The following is a 25,180-nucleotide window of genomic DNA, read 5'->3' as shown; positions in this document are numbered from 1 at the left end:
AAACCTGAGACCCTTACTATAGCTTGAGATGTGATATCAAACTCCTTCCCATTCCAATACTGAGATAGCTTGAGATGTGATATCCAACTCATTCCCATTCCAATCCTGAGACCCTTATTATACCATGAGATGTGATATCTCAATGCTTCTAATACCAAACCTGAGACCCGTCCTAAAACATGAGATGTGAGATCCAAATCCTTCCCTTCCCAAACCTGAGACCCTTCCTATAGCTTGAGATGTGATATCAAACTCCTTCCCATTCCAATACTGAGATAGCTTGAGATGTGATATCCAACTCATTCCCATTCCAATCCTGAGACCCTTATTATACCATGAGATGTGATATCTCAATGCTTCTAATACCAAACCTGAGACCCGTCCTAAAACATGAGATGTGAGATCCAAATCCTTCCCCTTCCAAACCTGAGACCTTTCCTTTAGCATGAGATGTGATATCCAACTCCTTCCCATTCCAATCCTGAGACCCTTCCGATAGCATGAGATGTGATTTCTCAATGCTTCTAATATCAAACCTTAGAACCTCCCTATAGCATGAGATGTGATATCCAACTCCTTCCAATTCCAATACTGAGACCCTTCCAATAGCATATGTGATATCTCAATCCTTCTAATATCAAAACTGAGACCCTCCCTATAGCATGAGATGTGATATCCAACTCCTTCCCATTCCAATCCTGAGACCCTTCCTATAGCATTAGATGTGATATCTCAATGCTTCTAATACCAAACCTGAGATCCTTCCTATAACATGACATGTGATATCCAACTCCTTCTCATTCCAAACCTGAGACCCTTCCGATAGCATGAGATGTGATATCTCAATGCTTCAAAAACCAAACATGAGAACCATCCTATAACATGAGATGTGAAATCCAAATCCTTCCCTTCCCAAACCTGAGACTCTTCCTATAGCATGAGATGTGATAACTCAATGCTTCTACCAAACCTGAAACCCTTCCTATAGCATGAGATGTGATATCCAACTCCTTCCCATTCCAATCCTGAGACACTTCCTATAGCATGAGATGTGATATCTCAATGCTTCTAATACCAAACCTGAGACCCGTCCTATAACATGAGATGTGATATCCAAATCCTTCCCCTTCCGATCCTGAGACCCTTCCTTTAGCATAAGATGTGATATCCAGCTCCTCCCATTCCAATCCTGGGACTCTTCCGATAGCATGAGATGTGATATCTCAATACTTCTAATATCAAAATTGAGACCCTCCCTATAGCATGAGATGTGATATCAACGTGCTTCCCATTCCAATCCTGAGACCCTTCCGATAGCAGAGATGTGATATCTCAATGCTTATACCAAACCTGAGACCCTTCCTATAACATGAGATGTGATATCCAACTCCTTCCCATTCCAATCCTGAGACCCTTCCTATAGCATGAGATGTGATATCTCAATGCTTCTAATACCAAACCTGAGATCCTTCTTATAACATGAGATGTGATATCCAACTCCTTCCAATTCCAATCCTGAGACCCTTCCTATAGCATGAGATGTGATATCTCAATGCTTCTAATACCAAACCTGAGATCCTTCCGATAGCATGAGATGTGATATCTCAATGCTTATAATACCAAACCTGAGATCCTTCCTATAACATGAGATGTGATATCCAACTCCTTCCCATTCCAATCCTGATACCCTTCTGATAGCATGAGATGTGATATCTCAATACCTCTAATACCAAACCTGAGATCCTACCTCTAACATGAAATGTGATATCCAACTCCTTCCCTTTCCAAACCTGAGAGCCTTCCTACAGCATGAGATGTGATATCCAAGTCCTTCCCATTCCAATCCTGAGACCCTTCCTATTACATGAGATGTGATATCCAACTCCTTCCCATTCCAACCTGAGACCCTTCCTATAGCATGAGATGGGATATCCAACTCCTTCCAAATCCAATCCTGATACCCTTCCGATAGCATGAGATGTGATATCCCAATGCTTCTACAAAACCTGAGACCCATACCATGGCATGAGATGTGATATCAAACTCCTTCCCATTCCAATCCTGAGACCCTTCCTATAGCTTGAGATGTGATATCCAACTCCTTCCCATTCCAATTCTGAGACCCGTCCTATACCATGAGACTTGATATCTCAATGCTTCTAATACCAAACCTGAGACCGGTCCTATAACATGAGATGTGATATCCAAATCCTTCCCCTTCCAAACCTTAGACCCTTCCTATAGCATGAGATGTGATATCTCAATGCTTCTAATACCAAACCTGAGACCCTTCCTATAACGAGATGTCATATACAACTCTTTCCGATTCCAATCCTGAGATCCTTCCTATAGCATGAGATGGGATATCTCAATGCTTATACCAAACCTGAGACCCTTCCTATAGCATGAGATGTGATATCCAACTCCTTCCCATTCCAATCCTGAGACCCTTCCTATAGCATGAGATGTGATATCTCAATGCTTCTAATACCAAACCTGAGATCCTTCCTATAACATGAGATGTGATATCAAACTCCTTCCCATTCCAAACCTTTGCTTCTATCAAACCTGAGACCCTTCCTTTAGCATGAGATGTGATATCCAAGTCCTTCCCATTCCAATCCTGAGACCCTTCCTATAACATGAGACGTGATATCCAACTCCTTCCCATTCCAATCCTGAGGCTCTTCCTATAGCATGAGATGTGATATCTCAATGCTTCTAAAACCAAACATGAGAACCATCCTATAACATGAGATGTGAAATCCAAATCATTCCCTTTCCAAACCTGAGACCCTTCCTATAGCTTGAGATGTGAAATCAAACTCCTTCCCATTCAATGTGATATCCAACTCCTTCCCATTCCAATCCTGAGACCCTTCCTATACCATGAGATGTGATATCTCAATGCTTCTAATACCAAACCTGAGACCCGTCCTAAAACATGAGATGTGAGATCCAAATCCTTCCCCTTCCAAACCTGAGACCTTTCCTTTAGCATGAGATGTGATATCTTAATGCTTCTAAAACCAAACCTGAGAACCATCCTATAACATGTGAAATCCAAATCCTTCCCTTTCCAAACCTGAGACCCTTCCGATAGCATGAGATATGTTATCTCAATGCTTCTAAAACCAAACATGAGAACCATCCTATAACATGAGATGTGAAATCCAAATCCTTCCCTTTCCAAACCTGAGACCCTTCCTATAGCTTGAGATGTGATATCAAACTCCTTCCCATTCCAATCCTGAGATAGCTTGAGATGTGTTATCCAACTCCTTCCCATTCCAATCCTGAGACCCTTCCTATACCATGAGATGTGATATCTCAATGCTTCTAATACCAAACCTGAGACCCGTCCTAAAACATGAGATGTGAGATCCAAATCCTTCCCCTTCCAAACCTGAGACCCTTCCTATAGCTTGAGATGTGATATCAAACTCCTTCCTATTCCAATCCTGAGATAGCTTGAGATGTGATATCCAACTCCATCCCATTCCAATCCTGAGACCCTTCCGATAGCATGAGATGTGATATCTCAATGCTTCTAATATCAAAACTGAGACCCTCCCTATAGTATGAGATGTGATATCTAAGTCCTTCCCATTCCTATCCTGAGACCCTTCCGATAGCAGAGATGTGATATCTCAATGCATATACCAAACCTGATGACCCTTCCTATGGCATGAGATGTGATATCCAACTCCTTCCCATTCCAATCCTGAGTTCCTTCCTATAGCATGAGATGTGATATCTCAATGCTTCTATCAAACCTGAGACCCTTCCTTTAGCATGAGATGTGATATCCAACTCCTTCCCATTCCAATCCTGAGACCCTTCCTATAACATGAAACGTGATATCCAACTCCTTCCCATTCCAATCCTGAAACCCTTCCTATAGCATGAGATGTGATATCTCAATGTTTCTAATAAAAAAACCTGAGACCCTTCCTATAGCAAGAGATGTGATATCCAAATCCTTCCAATTCCAATCATGAGATCCTTCCTATAACATGAGATGTGATATCCAATTCCTTCCCTTCCCAAACCTGAGACCCTTACTATAGCTTGAGATGTGATATCAAACTCCTTCCCATTCCAATACTGAGATAGCTTGAGATGTGATATCCAACTCATTCCCATTCCAATCCTGAGACCCTTATTATACCATGAGATGTGATATCTCAATGCTTCTAATACCAAACCTGAGACCCGTCCTAAAACATGAGATGTGAGATCCAAATCCTTCCCTTCCCAAACCTGAGACCCTTCCTATAGCTTGAGATGTGATATCAAACTCCTTCCCATTCCAATACTGAGATAGCTTGAGATGTGATATCCAACTCATTCCCATTCCAATCCTGAGACCCTTATTATACCATGAGATGTGATATCTCAATGCTTCTAATACCAAACCTGAGACCCGTCCTAAAACATGAGATGTGAGATCCAAATCCTTCCCCTTCCAAACCTGAGACCTTTCCTTTAGCATGAGATGTGATATCCAACTCCTTCCCATTCCAATCCTGAGACCCTTCCGATAGCATGAGATGTGATTTCTCAATGCTTCTAATACCAAACCTGAGATCCTTCCTATAACATGACATGTGATATCCAACTCCTTCTCATTCCAAACCTGAGACCCTTCCGATAGCATGATATGTGATATCTCAATGCTTCAAAAACCAAACATGAGAACCATCCTATAACATGAGATGTGAAATCCAAATCCTTCCCTTCCCAAACCTGAGACTCTTCCTATAGCATGAGATGTGATAACTCAATGCTTCTACCAAACCTGAAACCCTTCCTATAGCATGAGATGTGATATCCAACTCCTTCCCATTCCAATCCTGAGACACTTCCTATAGCATGAGATGTGATATCTCAATGCTTCTAATACCAAACCTGAGACCCGTCCTATAACATGAGATGTGATATCCAAATCCTTCCCCTTCCGATCCTGAGACCCTTCCTTTAGCATAAGATGTGATATCCAGCTCCTCCCATTCCAATCCTGGGACTCTTCCGATAGCATGAGATGTGATATCTCAATACTTCTAATATCAAAATTGAGACCCTCCCTATAGCATGAGATGTGATATCAACGTGCTTCCCATTCCAATCCTGAGACCCTTCCGATAGCAGAGATGTGATATCTCAATGCTTATACCAAACCTGAGACCCTTCCTATAACATGAGATGTGATATCCAACTCCTTCCCATTCCAATCCTGAGACCCTTCCTATAGCATGAGATGTGATATCTCAATGCTTCTAATACCAAACCTGAGATCCTTCTTATAACATGAGATGTGATATCCAACTCCTTCCAATTCCAATCCTGAGACCCTTCCTATAGCATGAGATGTGATATCTCAATGCTTCTAATACCAAACCTGAGATCCTTCCGATAGCATGAGATGTGATATCTCAATGCTTATAATACCAAACCTGAGATCCTTCCTATAACATGAGATGTGATATCCAACTCCTTCCCATTCCAATCCTGATACCCTTCTGATAGCATGAGATGTGATATCTCAATACCTCTAATACCAAACCTGAGATCCTACCTCTAACATGAAATGTGATATCCAACTCCTTCCCTTTCCAAACCTGAGAGCCTTCCTACAGCATGAGATGTGATATCCAAGTCCTTCCCATTCCAATCCTGAGACCCTTCCTATTACATGAGATGTGATATCCAACTCCTTCCCATTCCAACCTGAGACCCTTCCTATAGCATGAGATGGGATATCCAACTCCTTCCAAATCCAATCCTGATACCCTTCCGATAGCATGAGATGTGATATCCCAATGCTTCTACAAAACCTGAGACCCATACCATGGCATGAGATGTGATATCAAACTCCTTCCCATTCCAATCCTGAGACCCTTCCTATAGCTTGAGATGTGATATCCAACTCCTTCCCATTCCAATTCTGAGACCCGTCCTATACCATGAGACTTGATATCTCAATGCTTCTAATACCAAACCTGAGACCGGTCCTATAACATGAGATGTGATATCCAAATCCTTCCCCTTCCAAACCTTAGACCCTTCCTATAGCATGAGATGTGATATCTCAATGCTTCTAATACCAAACCTGAGACCCTTCCTATAACGAGATGTCATATACAACTCTTTCCGATTCCAATCCTGAGACCCTTCCTATAGCATGAGATGGGATATCTCAATGCTTATACCAAACCTGAGACCCTTCCTATAGCATGAGATGTGATATCCAACTCCTTCCCATTCCAATCCTGAGACCCTTCCTATAGCATGAGATGTGATATCTCAATGCTTCTAATACCAAACCTGAGATCCTTCCTATAACATGAGATGTGATATCAAACTCCTTCCCATTCCAAACCTTTGCTTCTATCAAACCTGAGACCCTTCCTTTAGCATGAGATGTGATATCCAAGTCCTTCCCATTCCAATCCTGAGACCCTTCCTATAACATGAGACGTGATATCCAACTCCTTCCCATTCCAATCCTGAGGCTCTTCCTATAGCATGAGATGTGATATCTCAATGCTTCTAAAACCAAACATGAGAACCATCCTATAACATGAGATGTGAAATCCAAATCATTCCCTTTCCAAACCTGAGACCCTTCCTATAGCTTGAGATGTGATATCAAACTCCTTCCCATTCAATGTGATATCCAACTCCTTCCCATTCCAATCCTGAGACCCTTCCTAAACCATGAGATGTGATATCTCAATGCTTCTAATACCAAACCTGAGACCCGTCCTAAAACATGAGATGTGAGATCCAAATCCTTCCCCTTCCAAACCTGAGACCTTTCCTTTAGCATGAGATGTGATATCTTAATGCTTCTAAAACCAAACCTGAGAACCATCCTATAACATGTGAAATCCAAATCCTTCCCTTTCCAAACCTGAGACCCTTCCGATAGCATGAGATATGTTATCTCAATGCTTCTAAAACCAAACATGAGAACCATCCTATAACATGAGATGTGAAATCCAAATCCTTCCCTTTCCAAACCTGAGACCCTTCCTATAGCTTGAGATGTGATATCAAACTCCTTCCCATTCCAATCCTGAGATAGCTTGAGATGTGTTATCCAACTCCTTCCCATTCCAATCCTGAGACCCTTCCTATACCATGAGATGTGATATCTCAATGCTTCTAATACCAAACCTGAGACCCGTCCTAAAACATGAGATGTGAGATCCAAATCCTTCCCCTTCCAAACCTGAGACCCTTCCTATAGCTTGAGATGTGATATCAAACTCCTTCCTATTCCAATCCTGAGATAGCTTGAGATGTGATATCCAACTCCATCCCATTCCAATCCTGAGACCCTTCCGATAGCATGAGATGTGATATCTCAATGCTTCTAATATCAAAACTGAGACCCTCCCTATAGTATGAGATGTGATATCTAAGTCCTTCCCATTCCTATCCTGAGACCCTTCCGATAGCAGAGATGTGATATCTCAATGCATATACCAAACCTGATGACCCTTCCTATGGCATGAGATGTGATATCCAACTCCTTCCCATTCCAATCCTGAGTTCCTTCCTATAGCATGAGATGTGATATCTCAATGCTTCTAATATCAAAACTGAGACCCTCCCTATAGTATGAGATGTGATATCTAAGTCCTTCCCATTCCTATCCTGAGACCCTTCCGATAGCTGAGATGTGATATCTCAATGCATATACCAAACCTGAGACCCTTCATATAGCTTGAGATGTGATATCAAACTCCTTCCCATTCCAATCCTGAGATAGCTTGAGATGTGATATCCAACTCCTTCCCATTCCAATCCTGAGACCCTTATTATACCATAAGATGTGATATCTCAATGCTTCTAATACCAAACCTGAGACCCGTCCTAAAACATGAGATGTGAGATCCAAATCCTTCCCCTTCCAAACCTGAGACCTTTCCTTTAGCATGAGATGTGATATCCAACTCCTTCCCATTCCAATCCTGAGACCCTTCCGATAGCATGAGATGTGATATCTCAATGCTTCTAATATCAAACCTGAGAACCTCCCTATAGCATGAGATGTGATATCCAACTCCTTCCAATTCCAATACTGAGACCCTTCCAATAGCATATGTGATATCTCAATGCTTCTAATATCAAAACTGAGACCCTCCCTATACCATGAGATGTGGTATCCAACTCCTTCCCATTCCAATCCTGAGACCCTTCCTATAGCATGAGATGTGATATCTCAATGCTTCTAATACCAAACCTGAGATCCTTCCTATAACATGAGATGTGATATCAAACTCCTTCCCATTCCAAACCTGAGACCCTTCCGAGAGCATGAGATGTGATATCTCAATGCTTCAAAAACCAAACATGAGAAACATCCTATAACATGAGATGTGAAATCCAAATCCTTCCCTTCCCAAACCTGAGACTCTTCCTATAGCATGAGATGTGATATCTCAATGCTTCTACCAAACCTGAAACCCTTCCTATAGCATGAGATGTGATATCCAACTCCTTCCCATTCCAATCCTGAGACACTTCCTATAGCATGAGATGTGATATCTCAATGCTTCTAATACCAAACCTGAGACCCGTCCTATAACATGAGATGTGATATCCAATTCCTTCCCATTCCAAACATGAGACCCTTCCTGTTGGATGAGATGTGATATCCAACTCCTTCCCATTCCAATCCTGAGACCCTTCCTATACCATGAGATGTGATATCTCAATGCTTCTAATACCAAACCTGGGACCCGTCCTATAACATGAGATATGATATCCAAATCCTTCCCCTTCCAAACCTGAGACCCTTCCTTTAGCATGAGATGTGATATCCAAATCCTTCCCATTCCAATCCTGAAACCCTTCCTATAGCATGAGATGTGATATCTCAATGTTTCTAATAAAAAACCTGAGACCCTTCTGTGATGCTGGAAATGCATCAGAGGGACAGGGCCTCTGAATCCTTGTCCTTTTCTGCCTTTTATCGTGTGTTCTGTTATGTTTTCTGCCCAAGAGTCCATTTGGGACTCCTGGCAGTGCAGCTCTCTCTTTTGGTTTGGTGAACAGACTCATGGGATACCCTTATGGCACCCCTGGGTAGGGGTACAACCCTGTGCCCCTAGTGTATGTTTTTGGGCACCTGTGGGTGGCCCACAGAGCAGGGTATGGGCTGGTGGCAGCTCCATGCTGAATTGGACAGGTGCTCTGGGTGTCCTCCATTTTGGGATACCCAGGCCCTGCCATTGGGATCAGTTGATTCCTGATAGAAAACAAGATGGCCCCTGTGGCCTCTTGCTTTCTATTGCCTGTTGTCTTGTTTTTCCCAAAGTCCTGGGAAGCCCTGACTCTGTCCCTTCCCCCTGACTGGCTGTTGGGTGGAAGTTCCATATATGGTGTTGTTGTGAAGGCCCAGCTAGACTGACTGGAGCCTTCCCTTTGACTGTATGTTGTGGGTACCTCCTGTGGGTGGGACCTGGGTGAATGGAGTGTGTGACCAATATACACTTCTTGTTGTGGTTGTCTGGTTTCTGGCATGTGAGACAAAGACTGAGACAGCCCTGCCCGAAACTGGCCTGAATGCAGTGTGTAGTGTTGAATGTCTGGGTACTTGTCCCAATCCACATTCCTTGTTGTGAGTGTCTGAAAGGGAGGAGTGTGGCCTGAATGCACTGTGTGCCTGATTGGCTGACTGACTGCATGAATGCCCTTCTGTGTGATTGGCTGCTGTGTGTGTGCCAGCAGTGTGGATGAGAGACAGAATAGTATATCTGGGGACCTCTCACCACTGGAAATTGTTCAGAAGCATTCAGAAGCTGAGTCTCCACTCAAGAGTAACTGGATTTGCTGATCCTCGACGTCCAGCTGGAAGAAGAAGACTTGCTGTGGCATTTGCTTCGACGGAACTGAAGGTTGTCGAAATCGTCGAGGACTGACCCGAGAGAGGACCTGGCTAGGCGCCCTCTTCCCGTGCTCCGAGGGACCATCGAGCACCGCTGAATCTTCGCCGAAGCGCCCTGGAAGTCAGACCCTCGAAAGGCTGCCGACCCGAGACGGGACCGCCGAGGAGATCGAAGTGAAGCACCCGGACCTCGACGCTGTCGAAGTCCATTGCCGTCGACCAGGGTTCGCAGGTCTGTGCAACCGCTGGAGGCCCGTCGAAGCTGTGTTGCCCAGCCGTGGGAACCACTTGACGCCGAGCCGCCGACGACCGGAGCCGTCCGCTCCTTGCCTAAGAACATTTGACTCGAAGGACTCCCTCGTCCGCACCGTCGACCGCTTTTGTCCTGCCGGAGAAAGTCGAGGACGACCAACGCGCCGAGGAGAATCCGCCGGTGGGTTTCCCGCCACCTCACGACCCCAAAGACTCGAGCGACTCGACGCCCTTGTTGGGCTACCGTCATTCACAATCTTTGCGGTCCAGAACTAGTGTCGCCGAGGTGCCCCGCACGCCTCTTCCTCGCAGGACGCCGACGTCTCGACGCCGACGAGCACCGCTCGGATCGAAGCCTGCCGCCTCATCGACGCCGTTCTACCCTGTTTGTTGTCGGACGTTCGACGCCCCGTGTCTCCCGCTTGAAAGGGAAGGCATTCAAGAAGGGCCGTCGATTCCCCGACACCGAACACCGAGTTCCTCGACGCTTCTCGACGCCTCTCGACGATCCGTGACTCCTGCTTTAAAGGGGGTCATTCAAGAAGGATCTGTCGACGCCTCTTCGAAGAACTCGACTCCACCAGGTACATTGGGGGGGTAAAAACATTGTAGGAGAGAATAAGACTATTGAACAATATATGGACTGGGCTGGTGTTATATCTCTTTATTTTACAGGTTGCCCAGGTGGGGGGATCTCCACACAGAACTGTGTCCAGTGGTAGGGGCCAGTATTCTGCCTATTGTTTCAACCCTCTGTTATCTCTCCTCTCTCTATTGCTGGTTTCCTTCTTATTGATCTGTGTGCCATTTTAACAGTATGGTGAATGCACTTTAATGAGGTCTAATATTAGTGGTACCACTTTAGAATTGTAGATATTTACCATTATTGATTTTCCTGAGCACAAAGTGCGTTATTGTGATAAGTGTACATAACCTTTGAATATTAATTATATAAAGACTGTGTTTTCAGTAATACAGTGTGTGGACATTCCTTTGTGGGGGCTTGGGGGATACACTGTACTTAAGAACCAGCCTGCATCACCTCCTGAGAAGCTAGGCCTTGATTGCTCGTCCATCGCTACCGTAATAGAGAATCTTGGCTGGGGTCCTCTGTGCCTCTCCTCTACCATATAGAGAGCGGAAGTACAGACCCCCCACCGGTCTTTACAAGCTGGTGGCAGCGGTGGGATGCTTATGGTTTTAAGACTCAGTGTATAACCGTGCCACTTACAAAATATCCGCACTTTATTAGATTAAGGTTTGGGTGTGTACCAAATAACTGCATTACAGGCAATGGAGCCCATTGCAAATGGTAAATTGACTCGGATGAGCTTAGAGGCTCTCCAGAGTGCTTGTGAAGCCAGGGAGTTAGACTTTGTGGATAAGTCTAGGGCTGAGCTGATAGCTGCCCTGGTGGATTACCAGACTGATGGTGAAACTTTTGATGAAGGGGGGGATGCAACCAGTGAGGACTCTGCCCCTGGGGTTGTCGCTGAATCTGTTTCTGGGAATGCCACCATTCCTGCTGCCTCTGTTCCAAACCCCAGCAATTCCATGGAACTTGAGTTATTAAGGATGAAGTTAGCCTTTGAATATCGCAAGTTGGAAATAGAAGCTGAGCTTAAGAAAGAGGAGCTGGCACAGCAAGTGGAACTCAAGAATAAGGACCTTGAACTCAAAAGCCAGGACACTGAATGTCAGAGAATCCAGCTAGAGAAAGCTAGGGTGGAGACTTCAGCTAGATCCAGTGAGAGTGTCAGGTCCCCAGCCACCAAGTTTATGAAAGATTTGGTTGGTGTGTTTGTGGAGGGTTCAGATATCCTCCAATGGATTGAAGCGTTTGAAATGGCTTGTGCAATTCATGATGTGGATAAAAGAGATTGGGCTAAGTGTTTGTTAAGCAGAGTGCCTCAAACTGGATATGACTGTATTCTGAAGCTGAGTGTGGAAGAAAGGGGTCAGTATGAGTGTATGAAGTCTGCTTTGATTGCCTGGGATATCCAACTCCTTCCCATTCCAATCCTGAGACCCTTCTGATAGCAGAGATGTGATATCTCAATGCTTATACCAAACCTGTGACCCTTCCTATGGCATGACATGTTATATACAACTCCTTCCGATTCCAATCCTGAGACCCTTCCTATAGAATGAGATGTGATATCTCACTGCTTCTAATACCAAACCTGAGATGTGATATCCAACTCCTTCCCATTCCAAACCTTTGCTTCTATCAAACCTGAAACCCTTCCTTTAGCATGAGATGTGATATCCAACTGCTTCCCATTCCAATCCTGAAACCCTTCCTATAACATGACGTGATATCCAACTCCTTCCCATTCCAATCCTGAGACTCTTCCTATAGCATGAGATGTGATATCTCAATGCTTCTAAAACCAAACAGGAGAACCATCCTATAACATGAGATGTGAAATCCAAATCATTCCCTTTCCAAACCTGAGACCCCCCCTTTAGCATGAGATGTGATATCCAACTCCTACCCATTCCAATCCTGAGACCCTTCTGATAGCATGAGATGTGATATCTCAATGCCTCTAATACAAAACCTGAGATAGAACCTCTAACATGAAATGTGATATCCAACTCCTTCCCCTTCCAACCCTGAAAGCCTTCCTATATAATGAGATGTGATATCCAAGTCCTTCCCATTCCAATCTGAGACCCTTCCTATAACATGAGAGTTGATATCCAACTCCTTCCCATTCCAACCTTAGACCCTTCCTATAGCATGAGATGGGATATCCAACTCCTTCCAAATCCAATCCTGATACCCTTCCGATAGCATGAGATGTGATATCCCAATGCCTCTACAAAACCCGAGACCCATACCATGGCATGAGATGTGATATCAAACTCCTTCCCATTCCAATCCTGAGACCCTTCCTATAGCTTGAGATGTGATATCAAACTCCTTCCCATTCAATGTGATATCCAACTCCTTCCCATTCCAATCCTGAGACCCTTCCTATACCATGAGATGTGATATCTCAATGCTTCTAATACCAAACCTGAGACCCGTCCTAAAACATGAGATGTGAGATCCAAATCCTTCCCCTTCCAAACCTGAGACCTTTCCTTTAGCGTGAGATGTGATATCCAACTCCTTCCCATTCCAAACCTGAGACCCTTCCTATAGCATGAGATGTTATATCTTAATGCTGCTAAAACCAAACATGAGAACGATCCTATAACATGAGATGTGAAATCCAAATCCTTCCCTTTCCAAACCTGAGACCCTTCCTCGAGCTTGAGATGTGATATCAAACTCCTTCCCATTCCAATCCTGAGATCCTTCCTATAACATGAGATGTGATATCTCAATGCTTCTAATACCAAACCTGAGACCCTTCCTTTAACGAGATGGGATATCCAACTCCTTCCCATTCCAATCCTGAGACCCTTCTGATAGCAGAGATGTGATATCATAATGCTTATACCAAACCTGTGACCCTTCCTATGGCATGAGATGTCATATACAACTCCTTCCGATTCCAATCCTGAGACCCTTCCTATAGAATGAGATGTGATATCTCACTGCTTCTAATACCAAACCTGAGATGTGATATCCAACTCCTTCCCATTCCAAACCTTTGCTTCTATCAAACCTGAAACCCTTCCTTTAGCATGAGATGTGATATCCAACTCCTTCCCATTCCAATCCTGAGACCCTTCCTATAACATGACGTGATATCCAACTCCTTCCCATTCCAATCCTGAGACTCTTCCTATAGCATGAGATGTGATATCTCAATGCTTCTAAAACCAAACAGGAGAACCATCCTATAACATGAGATGTGAAATCCAAATCATTCCCTTTCCAAACCTGAGACCCTTCCTATAGCTTGAGATGTGATATCAAACTCCTTCCCATTCAATGTGATATCCAACTCCTTCCCATTCCAATTCTGAGACCCTTCCTATACCATGAGATTTGATATCTCAATGCTTCTAATACCAAACCTGAGACCCGTCCTAAAACATGAGATGTGAGATCCAAATCCTTCCCCTTCCAAACCTGAGACCTTTCCTTTAGCATGAGATGTGATATCCAACTCCTTCCCATTCCAAACCTGAGACCCTTCCTATAGCATGAGATGTTATATCTTAATACTTCTAAAACCAAACCTGAGAACCATCCTATAACATGTGAAATCCAAATCCTTCCCTTTCCAAACCTGAGACCCTTCCGATAGCATGAGATGTGATATCTCAATGCTGCTAAAACCAAACATGAGAACGATCCTATAACATGAGATGTGAAATCCAAATCCTTCCCTTTCCAAACCTGAGACCCTTCCTCTAGCTTGAGATGTGATATCAAACTCCTTCCCATTCCAATCCTGAGATAGCTTGAGATGTGATATCCAACTCCTTCCCATTCCAATCCTGAGACCCTTCCTATACCATGAGATGTGATATCTCAATGCTTCTAATACCAAACCTGAGACCCGTCCTAAAACATGAGATGTGAGATCCAAATCCTTCCCCTTCCAAACCTGAGACCCTTCCTATAGCTTGAAATGTGATATCAAACTCCTTCCCATTCCAATCCTGAGAAAGCTTGAGATGTGATATCCAACTCCATCCCATTCCAATCCTGAGACCCTTCCGATAGCATGAGATGTGATATCTCAATGCTTCTAATATCAAACCTGAGACCCTCCCTATAGTATGAGATGTGATATCTAAGTCCTTCCCATTCCTATCCTGAGACCCTTCCGATAGCAGAGATGTGATATCTCAATGCTTATACCAAACCTGATGACCCTTCCTATGGCATGAGATGTGATATCCAACTCCTTCCCATTCCAATCCTGAGTTCCTTCCTATAGCATGAGATGTGATATCTCAATGCTTCTATCAAACCTGAGACCCTTCCTTTAGCAGGAGATGTGATATCCAACTCCTTCCCATTCCAATCCTGAGACCCTTCCTATAACATGAGACGTGATATCCAACTCCTTCCCATTCCAATCCTGAGACTCTTCCTATAGCATGAGATGTGATATCTCAATGCTTCTAATACCAAACCTGGGACCCGTCCTATAACATGAGATATGATATCCAAATCCTTCCCCTTCCAAACCTGAGACCCTTCCTTTAGCATGAGATGTGATATCCTATTCCTTCCCATTCCAATCCTGAAACCCTTCCTATAGCATGAGATGTGATATCTCAATGTTTCTAATAAAAAACCTGAGACCCTTCCTATAGCAAGAGATGTGATATCCAAATCCTTCCCATTCCAATCCTGAGACCCTTCCTATAACGAGATGTGATATCCAGCTCCTTCCCATTCCAATCCTGAGTTCCTTTCTATAGCATGAGATGTGATATCTCAATGCTTCTATCAAACCTGAGACCCTTCCTTTAGCAGGAGATGTGATATCCAACTCCTTCCCATTCCAATCCTGAGACCCTTCCTATAACATGAGACGTGATATCCAACTCCTTCCCATTCCAATCCTGAGACTCTTCCTATAGCATGAGATGTGATATCTGTAAGGATATTTGGCATGTTACAGCACAGAGTACAGCACTACTGCACAAGTAGCATTTTTTTTTTTGCAGCACCACCACAAGGGTGCGGTGCATTGCTATATGGGTTAGCAGATTAACAAGGAAAGACAGACTATTCAGTCAAAAACGATTTTAACATATAAGATGCAAATCTATTTTTACAGTTAAAAGCACACGTGTTCATTTAAAAATGCACACTATTTTTCACCTGAAATGCCTATATTGCTAGAGACACATTTAAAAATTAACAGCTAACATATTAACCATTAACCCGACTAATAAAACCTTATTTTAATATAACTCACTAATAAAATGTGTTCTCTACTGCAGAATTAGGCATACTTTGAAAACCAGTTAAATGAGTGTGCAGATTTTTTTTCCTCTCTTCTCTGCCTGATTATCCGTGTTGTTGTGCACAGTAACTGCAGGAGGAAGGAAGTCAGATTTGCAACAATTGCAAATGTATAAGCGAAGCTATTGTTGAAGAGTAGGAGGATGAGAGATGATGGATTTCATTGGAACACGTCATAAAGAGGGCTGAGAGGAAAGTTTTAGTGGGCAGTAGCAGGGAAACAGACGGGCAGACATCTTTCTGCACTACTGGGGAGAAGACCTGGCTGTGGGGGTGTCCTGCTGCAGTCGAGACTGGGGAAAGCTGAAAGAATTACCTTTCCACTGGCAGAGGCAGTCCTATCTGAAAAAGCTGAGAATTCCAGGCAATGACCCCGGCTTGAGAAGGCAAGCGTTCCTTTTTGCTGGAATTAAGCCAAGAGAGCCACATTCACAGAGAGAAGCCTCTGAACAGATAAGGTAATTACCTAACTGGGGGAGCTGTGTGTGTGCACGAAAGTATGCAGTCAGTGTAGAAAAATGAAAGTCCCGTGCGTGTCTTAATCAAGTGCTAATGTTGCAATTTAAGTTCTGTTCTCCGCCACTATAATTGCAGTGTGTCATTGAAAATGCTTTGATTGTTCCATTTTATTGCTGTAAAGAATGAGATCATGTCTAAATGCAACTTTTATAATACAGAAAATATTTGAAAACAGACGGGTGGTTTATTTTCTATTTACCATTACAATGCCAATGATGTGGGGAGATTTTTAAACAGTGCAATGGTCATTTTAAGACAGATGTGTGTATGTCAGAATCAGTATGAATAATTGTGAGTGACTGTAGTATAACTTGTTGGAGGTACATGAGCCAACGGGAAGAGAGACTCTCTGAACATAGCTCCCTACCGTATATAAGGTAGTGGAAATTACCACAAGACTACCACATATAGCTCTCTGTCGTAAATAAGTCAGTGAGTTTGCCCATGGTGGCGCACCAACACTATCACTGGAAATTGTGGTATCTCTAGAATGCAGGTCTGAGGTCTCTCTAGTGATCACACGAAAAATCTAAGCGAAGATAAGGGATTCTGGACATTGGGGCCACAAATAAAACAAGGGAATTATGCTCACCAAAATACCACCAACCACGTATACCAAATATGCAGGTCTGGGTGCTGAAATAATGCATGTCCATTGTATTATTGTTGCACATGGCCAAATCTGAATACAAAGAGTGATTATTGCTAAGTTATTTTTCGGCGGTAATAAAATACCGTCAGGCCCCAAATCTCCACAAAATACCCTACATATCTCAATGCTTCTAATACCAAACCTGGGACCCGTCCTATAACATGAGATATGATATCCAAATCCTTCACCTTCCAAACCTGAGACCCTTCCTTTAGCATGAAATGTGATATCCTATTCCTTCCCATTCCAATCCTGAAACCCTTCCTATAGCATGAGATGTGATATCTCAATGTTTCTAATAAAAAACCTGAGACCCTTCCTATAGCAAGAGATGTTATATCCAAATCCTTCCCATTCCAATCCTGAGACCCTTCCTATAACGAGATGTGATATCCAACTCCTTCCCATTCCAATCCTGAGACCCTTCCTATAACATGAGACGTGATATCCAACTCCTTCCCATTCCAAACCTTAGACCCTCCCTTTAGCATGAGATGTGATATCCAACTCCTACCCATTCCAATCCTGAGACCCTTCTGATAGCATGAGATGTGATATCTCAATGCCTCTAATACCAAACCTGAGATACAACCTCTAACATGAAATGGAATATCCAACTCCTTCCCCTTCCAACCCTGAGAGCCTTCCTATATAATGAGATGTGATATTGAAGTCCTTCCCATTCCAGTCTGAGACCCTTCCTATAACATGAGATGTGATATCCAACTCCTTCCCATTCCAACCTTAGACCCTTCCTATAGCATGAGATGGGATATCCAACTCCTTCCCATTCCAATTCTGAGACCCGTCCTATACCATGAGACTTGATATCTCAATGCTTCTAATACCAAACCTGAGACCGGTCCTATAACATGAGATGTGATATCCAAATCCTTCCCCTTCCAAACCTTAGACCCTTCCTATAGCATGAGATGTGATATCTCAATGCTTCTAATACCAAACCTGAGACCCTTCCTTTAATGAGATGGGATATCCAACTCCTTCCCATTCCAATCCTGAGACCCTTCTGATAGCAGAGATGTGATATCATAATGCTTATACCAAACCTGTGACCCTTCCTATGGCATGAGATGTCATATACAACTCCTTCCGATTCCAATCCTGAGACCCTTCCTATAGAATGAGATGTGATATCTCACTGCTTCTAATACCAAACCTGAGATGTGATATCCAACTCCTTCCCATTCCAAACCTTTGCTTCTATCAAACCTGAAACCCTTCCTTTAGCATGAGATGTGATATCCAACTCCTTCCCATTCCAATCCTGAGACCCTTCCTATAACATGACGTGATATCCAACTCCTTCCCATTCCAATCCTGAGACTCTTCCTATAGCATGAGATGTGATATCTCAATGCTTCTAAAACCAAACAGGAGAACCATCCTATAACATGAGATGTGAAATCCAAATCATTCCCTTTCCAAACCTGAGACCCTTCCTATAGCTTGAGATGTGATATCAAACTCCTTCCCATTCAATGTGATATCCAACTCCTTCCCATTCCAATTCTGAGACCCTTCCTATACCATGAGATTTGATATCTCAATGCTTCTAATACCAAACCTGAGACCCGTCCTAAAACATGAGATGTGAGATCCAAATCCTTCCCCTTCCAAACCTGAGACCTTTCCTTTAGCATGAGATGTGATATCCAACTCCTTCCCATTCCAAACCTGAGACCCTTCCTATAGCATGAGATGTTATATCTTAATACTTCTAAAACCAAACCTGAGAACCATCCTATAACATGTGAAATCCAAATCCTTCCCTTTCCAAACCTGAGACCCTTCCGATAGCATGAGATGTGATATCTCAATGCTGCTAAAACCAAACATGAGAACGATCCTATAACATGAGATGTGAAATCCAAATCCTTCCCTTTCCAAACCTGAGACCCTTCCTCTAGCTTGAGATGTGATATCAAACTCCTTCCCATTCCAATCCTGAGATAGCTTGAGATGTGATATCCAACTCCTTCCCATTCCAATCCTGAGACCCTTCCTATACCATGAGATGTGATATCTCAATGCTTCTAATACCAAACCTGAGACCCGTCCTAAAACATGAGATGTGAGATCCAAATCCTTCCCCTTCCAAACCTGAGACCCTTCCTATAGCTTGAAATGTGATATCAAACTCCTTCCCATTCCAATCCTGAGAAAGCTTGAGATGTGATATCCAACTCCATCCCATTCCAATCCTGAGACCCTTCCGATAGCATGAGATGTGATATCTCAATGCTTCTAATATCAAACCTGAGACCCTCCCTATAGTATGAGATGTGATATCTAAGTCCTTCCCATTCCTATCCTGAGACCCTTCCGATAGCAGAGATGTGATATCTCAATGCTTATACCAAACCTGATGACCCTTCCTATGGCATGAGATGTGATATCCAACTCCTTCCCATTCCAATCCTGAGTTCCTTCCTATAGCATGAGATGTGATATCTCAATGCTTCTATCAAACCTGAGACCCTTCCTTTAGCAGGAGATGTGATATCCAACTCCTTCCCATTCCAATCCTGAGACCCTTCCTATAACATGAGACGTGATATCCAACTCCTTCCCATTCCAATCCTGAGACTCTTCCTATAGCATGAGATGTGATATCTCAATGCTTCTAATACCAAACCTGGGACCCGTCCTATAACATGAGATATGATATCCAAATCCTTCCCCTTCCAAACCTGAGACCCTTCCTTTAGCATGAGATGTGATATCCTATTCCTTCCCATTCCAATCCTGAAACCCTTCCTATAGCATGAGATGTGATATCTCAATGTTTCTAATAAAAAACCTGAGACCCTTCCTATAGCAAGAGATGTGATATCCAAATCCTTCCCATTCCAATCCTGAGACCCTTCCTATAACGAGATGTGATATCCAGCTCCTTCCCATTCCAATCCTGAGTTCCTTTCTATAGCATGAGATGTGATATCTCAATGCTTCTATCAAACCTGAGACCCTTCCTTTAGCAGGAGATGTGATATCCAACTCCTTCCCATTCCAATCCTGAGACCCTTCCTATAACATGAGACGTGATATCCAACTCCTTCCCATTCCAATCCTGAGACTCTTCCTATAGCATGAGATGTGATATCTCAATGCTTCTAATACCAAACCTGGGACCCGTCCTATAACATGAGATATGATATCCAAATCCTTCCCCTTCCAAACCTGAGACCCTTCCTTTAGCATGAAATGTGATATCCTATTCCTTCCCATTCCAATCCTGAAACCCTTCCTATAGCATGAGATGTGATATCTCAATGTTTCTAATAAAAAACCTGAGACCCTTCCTATAGCAAGAGATGTTATATCCAAATCCTTCCCATTCCAATCCTGAGACCCTTCCTATAACGAGATGTGATATCCAACTCCTTCCCATTCCAATCCTGAGACCCTTCCTATAACATGAGACGTGATATCCAACTCCTTCCCATTCCAAACCTTAGACCCTCCCTTTAGCATGAGATGTGATATCCAACTCCTACCCATTCCAATCCTGAGACCCTTCTGATAGCATGAGATGTGATATCTCAATGCCTCTAATACCAAACCTGAGATACAACCTCTAACATGAAATGGAATATCCAACTCCTTCCCCTTCCAACCCTGAGAGCCTTCCTATATAATGAGATGTGATATTGAAGTCCTTCCCATTCCAGTCTGAGACCCTTCCTATAACATGAGATGTGATATCCAACTCCTTCCCATTCCAACCTTAGACCCTTCCTATAGCATGAGATGGGATATCCAACTCCTTCCCATTCCAATTCTGAGACCCGTCCTATACCATGAGACTTGATATCTCAATGCTTCTAATACCAAACCTGAGACCGGTCCTATAACATGAGATGTGATATCCAAATCCTTCCCCTTCCAAACCTTAGACCCTTCCTATAGCATGAGATGTGATATCTCAATGCTTCTAATACCAAACCTGAGACCCTTCCTTTAATGAGATGGGATATCCAACTCCTTCCCATTCCAATCCTGAGACCCTTCTGATAGCAGAGATGTGATATCTCAATGCTTATACCAAACCTGTGACCCTTCCTATGGCATGACATGTTATATACAACTCCTTCCGATTCCAATCCTGAGACCCTTCCTATAGAATGAGATGTGATATCTCACTGCTTCTAATACCAAACCTGAGATGTGATATCCAACTCCTTCCCATTCCAAACCTTTGCTTCTATCAAACCTGAAACCCTTCCTTTAGCATGAGATGTGATATCCAACTCCTTCCCATTCCAATCCTGAAACCCTTCCTATAACATGACGTGATATCCAACTCCTTCCCATTCCAATCCTGAGACTCTTCCTATAGCATGAGATGTGATATCTCAATGCTTCTAAAACCAAACAGGAGAACCATCCTATAACATGAGATGTGAAATCCAAATCATTCCCTTTCCAAACCTGAGACCCTCCCTTTAGCATGAGATGTGATATCCAACTCCTTCCCATTCCAATCCTGAGATCCTTCCTATAACATGAGATGTGATATCTCAATGCTTCTAATACCAAACCTGAGACCCTTCCTTTAACGAGATGGGATATCCAACTCCTTCCCATTCCAATCCTGAGACCCTTCTGATAGCAGAGATGTGATATCATAATGCTTATACCAAACCTGTGACCCTTCCTATGGCATGAGATGTCATATACAACTCCTTCCGATTCCAATCCTGAGACCCTTCCTATAGAATGAGATGTGATATCTCACTGCTTCTAATACCAAACCTGAGATGTGATATCCAACTCCTTCCCATTCCAAACCTTTGCTTCTATCAAACCTGAAACCCTTCCTTTAGCATGAGATGTGATATCCAACTCCTTCCCATTCCAATCCTGAGACCCTTCCTATAACATGACGTGATATCCAACTCCTTCCCATTCCAATCCTGAGACTCTTCCTATAGCATGAGATGTGATATCTCAATGCTTCTAAAACCAAACAGGAGAACCATCCTATAACATGAGATGTGAAATCCAAATCATTCCCTTTCCAAACCTGAGACCCTTCCTATAGCTTGAGATGTGATATCAAACTCCTTCCCATTCAATGTGATATCCAACTCCTTCCCATTCCAATCCTGAGACCCTTCCTATACCATGAGATTTGATATCTCAATGCTTCTAATACCAAACCTGAGACCCGTCCTAAAACATGAGATGTGAGATCCAAATCCTTCCCATTCCAAACCTGAGACCCTTCCTATAGCATGAGATGTTATATCTTAATACTTCTAAAACCAAACCTGAGAACCATCCTATAACATGTGAAATCCAAATCCTTCCCTTTCCAAACCTGAGACCCTTCCGATAGCATGAGATGTGATATCTCAATGCTGCTAAAACCAAACATGAGAACGATCCTATAACATGAGATGTGAAATCCAAATCCTTCCCTTTCCAAACCTGAGACCCTTCCTCTAGCTTGAGATGTGATATCAAACTCCTTCCCATTCCAATTCTGAGATAGCTTGAGATGTGATATCCAACTCCTTCCCATTCCAATCCTGAGACCCTTCCTATACCATGAGATGTGATATCTCAATGCTTCTAATACCAAACCTGAGACCCGTCCTAAAACATGAGATGTGAGATCCAAATCCTTCCCCTTCCAAACCTGAGACCCTTCCTATAGCTTGAAATGTGATATCAAACTCCTTCCCATTCCAATCCTGAGAAAGCTTGAGATGTGATATCCAACTCCATCCCATTCCAATCCTGAGACCCTTCCGATACCATGAGATGTGATATCTCAATGCTTCTAATATCAAAACTGAGACCCTCCCTATAGTATGAGATGTGATATCTAAGTCCTTCCCATTCCTATCCTGAGACCCTTCCGATAGCAGAGATGTGATATCTCAATGCTTATACCAAACCTGATGACCCTTCCTATGGCATGAGATGTTATATCCAACTCCTTCCCATTCCAATCCTGAGTTCCTTCCTATAGCATGAGATGTGATATCTCAATGCTTCTATCAAACCTGAGACCCTTCCTTTAGCAGGAGATGTGATATCCAACTCCTTCCCATTCCAATCCTGAGACCCTTCCTATAACATGAGACGTGATATCCAACTCCTTCCCATTCCAATCCTGAGACTCTTCCTATAGCATGAGATGTGATATCTCAATGCTTCTAATACCAAACCTGGGACCCGTCCTATAACATGAGATATGATATCCAAATCCTTCCCCTTCCAAACCTGAGACCCTTCCTTTAGCATGAGATGTGATATCCTATTCCTTCCCATTTCAATCCTGAAACCCTTCCTATAGCATGAGATGTGATATCTCAATGTTTCTAATATAAAACCTGAGACCCTTCCTATAGCAAGAGATGTGATATCCAAATCCTTCCCATTCCAATCCTGAGACCCTTCCTATAACGAGATGCGATATCCAACTCCTTCCCATTCAAATCCTGAGTTCCTTTCCATAGCATGAGATGTGATATCTCAATGCTTCTATCAAACCTGAGACCCTTCCTTTAGCAGGAGATGTGATATCCAACTCCTTCCCATTCCAATCCTGAGACCCTTCCTATAACATGAGACGTGATATCCAATTCCTTCCCATTCCAATCCTGAGACTCTTCCTATAGCATGAGATGTGATATCTCAATGCTTCTAATACCAAACCTGGGACCCGTCCTATAGCATGAGATATGATATCCAAATCCATCCCCTTCCAAACCTGAGACCCTTCCTTTAGCATGAGATGTGATATCCTATTCCTTCCCATTCCAATCCTGAAACCCTTCCTATAGCATGAGATGTGATATCTCAATGTTTCTAATAAAAAACCTGAGACCCTTCCTATAGCAAGAGATGTTATATCCAAATCCTTCCCATTCCAATCCTGAGACCCTTCCTATAACGAGATGTGATATCCAACTCCTTCCCATTCCAATCCTGAGACCCTTCCTATAACATGAGACGTGATATCCAACTCCTTCCCATTCCAAACCTTAGACCCTCCCTTTAGCATGAGATGTGATATCCAACTCCTGCCCATTCCAATCCTGAGACCCTTCTGATAGCATGAGATGTGATATCTCAATGCCTCTAATACCAAACCTGAGATACAACCTCTAACATGAAATGTGATATCCAACTCCTTCCCCTTCCAACCCTGAGAGCCTTCCTATATAATGAGATGTGATATTGAAGTCCTTCCCATTCCAGTCTGAGACCCTTCCTATAACATGAGATGTGATATCCAACTCCTTCCCATTCCAACCTTAGACCCTTCCTATAGCATGAGATGGGATATCCAACTCCTTCCCATTCCAATTCTGAGACCCGTCCTATACCATGAGACTTGATATCTCAATGCTTCTAATACCAAACCTGAGACCGGTCCTATAACATGAGATGTGATATCCAAATCCTTCCCCTTCCAAACCTTAGACCCTTCCTATAGCATGAGATGTGATATCTCAATGCTTCTAATACCAAACCTGAGACCCTTCCTTTAATGAGATGGGATATCCAACTCCTTCCCATTTGTTAGGAAAGATTTCGTAATTGTAGGGAATTTTCCTTCCATGTGGCAACCCCTAAACTTTTTGCTATTGTTTTTAACCTTGTTCTTGACTTTGCCAGAGAAGTACAGCCTTCTGCCGCACTTCTCTGGGCTTTCGCTCCTTTTCTTACAGGGAAACTGACATGCCCTTAAGACAGTCAGTACCGGGGAACGCTGTTTCCCGTAGTTTCTTTTATCGTGTTGCGGCTTTAGTGCAACATGACACAAGAGGGCACTGTAAGCTAAGTTACAGCTCTCCTGGGTCTCTAGCCTTCTACAGACCCTAGATACTCTTTTAGGATGGTATTTGATTGGTGCAAGTCATTCAGGGACTCGAATGGTGGCAGCGATCGTTTTGTTTATTTTGAGCTCCTTTTGGCGTTCTGAGCA

The sequence above is a fragment of the Ambystoma mexicanum genome, unplaced genomic scaffold, assembly GCF_040938575.1.
Source record: "Ambystoma mexicanum isolate Mex_15411 unplaced genomic scaffold, UKY_AmexF1_1 Mex_scaf3, whole genome shotgun sequence".
NCBI classification, from domain to species: domain Eukaryota; kingdom Metazoa; phylum Chordata; class Amphibia; order Caudata; family Ambystomatidae; genus Ambystoma; species Ambystoma mexicanum.
The sequence above is the reverse complement of the archived record's forward strand: the minus strand, read 5'-3'. Positions refer to the sequence as shown.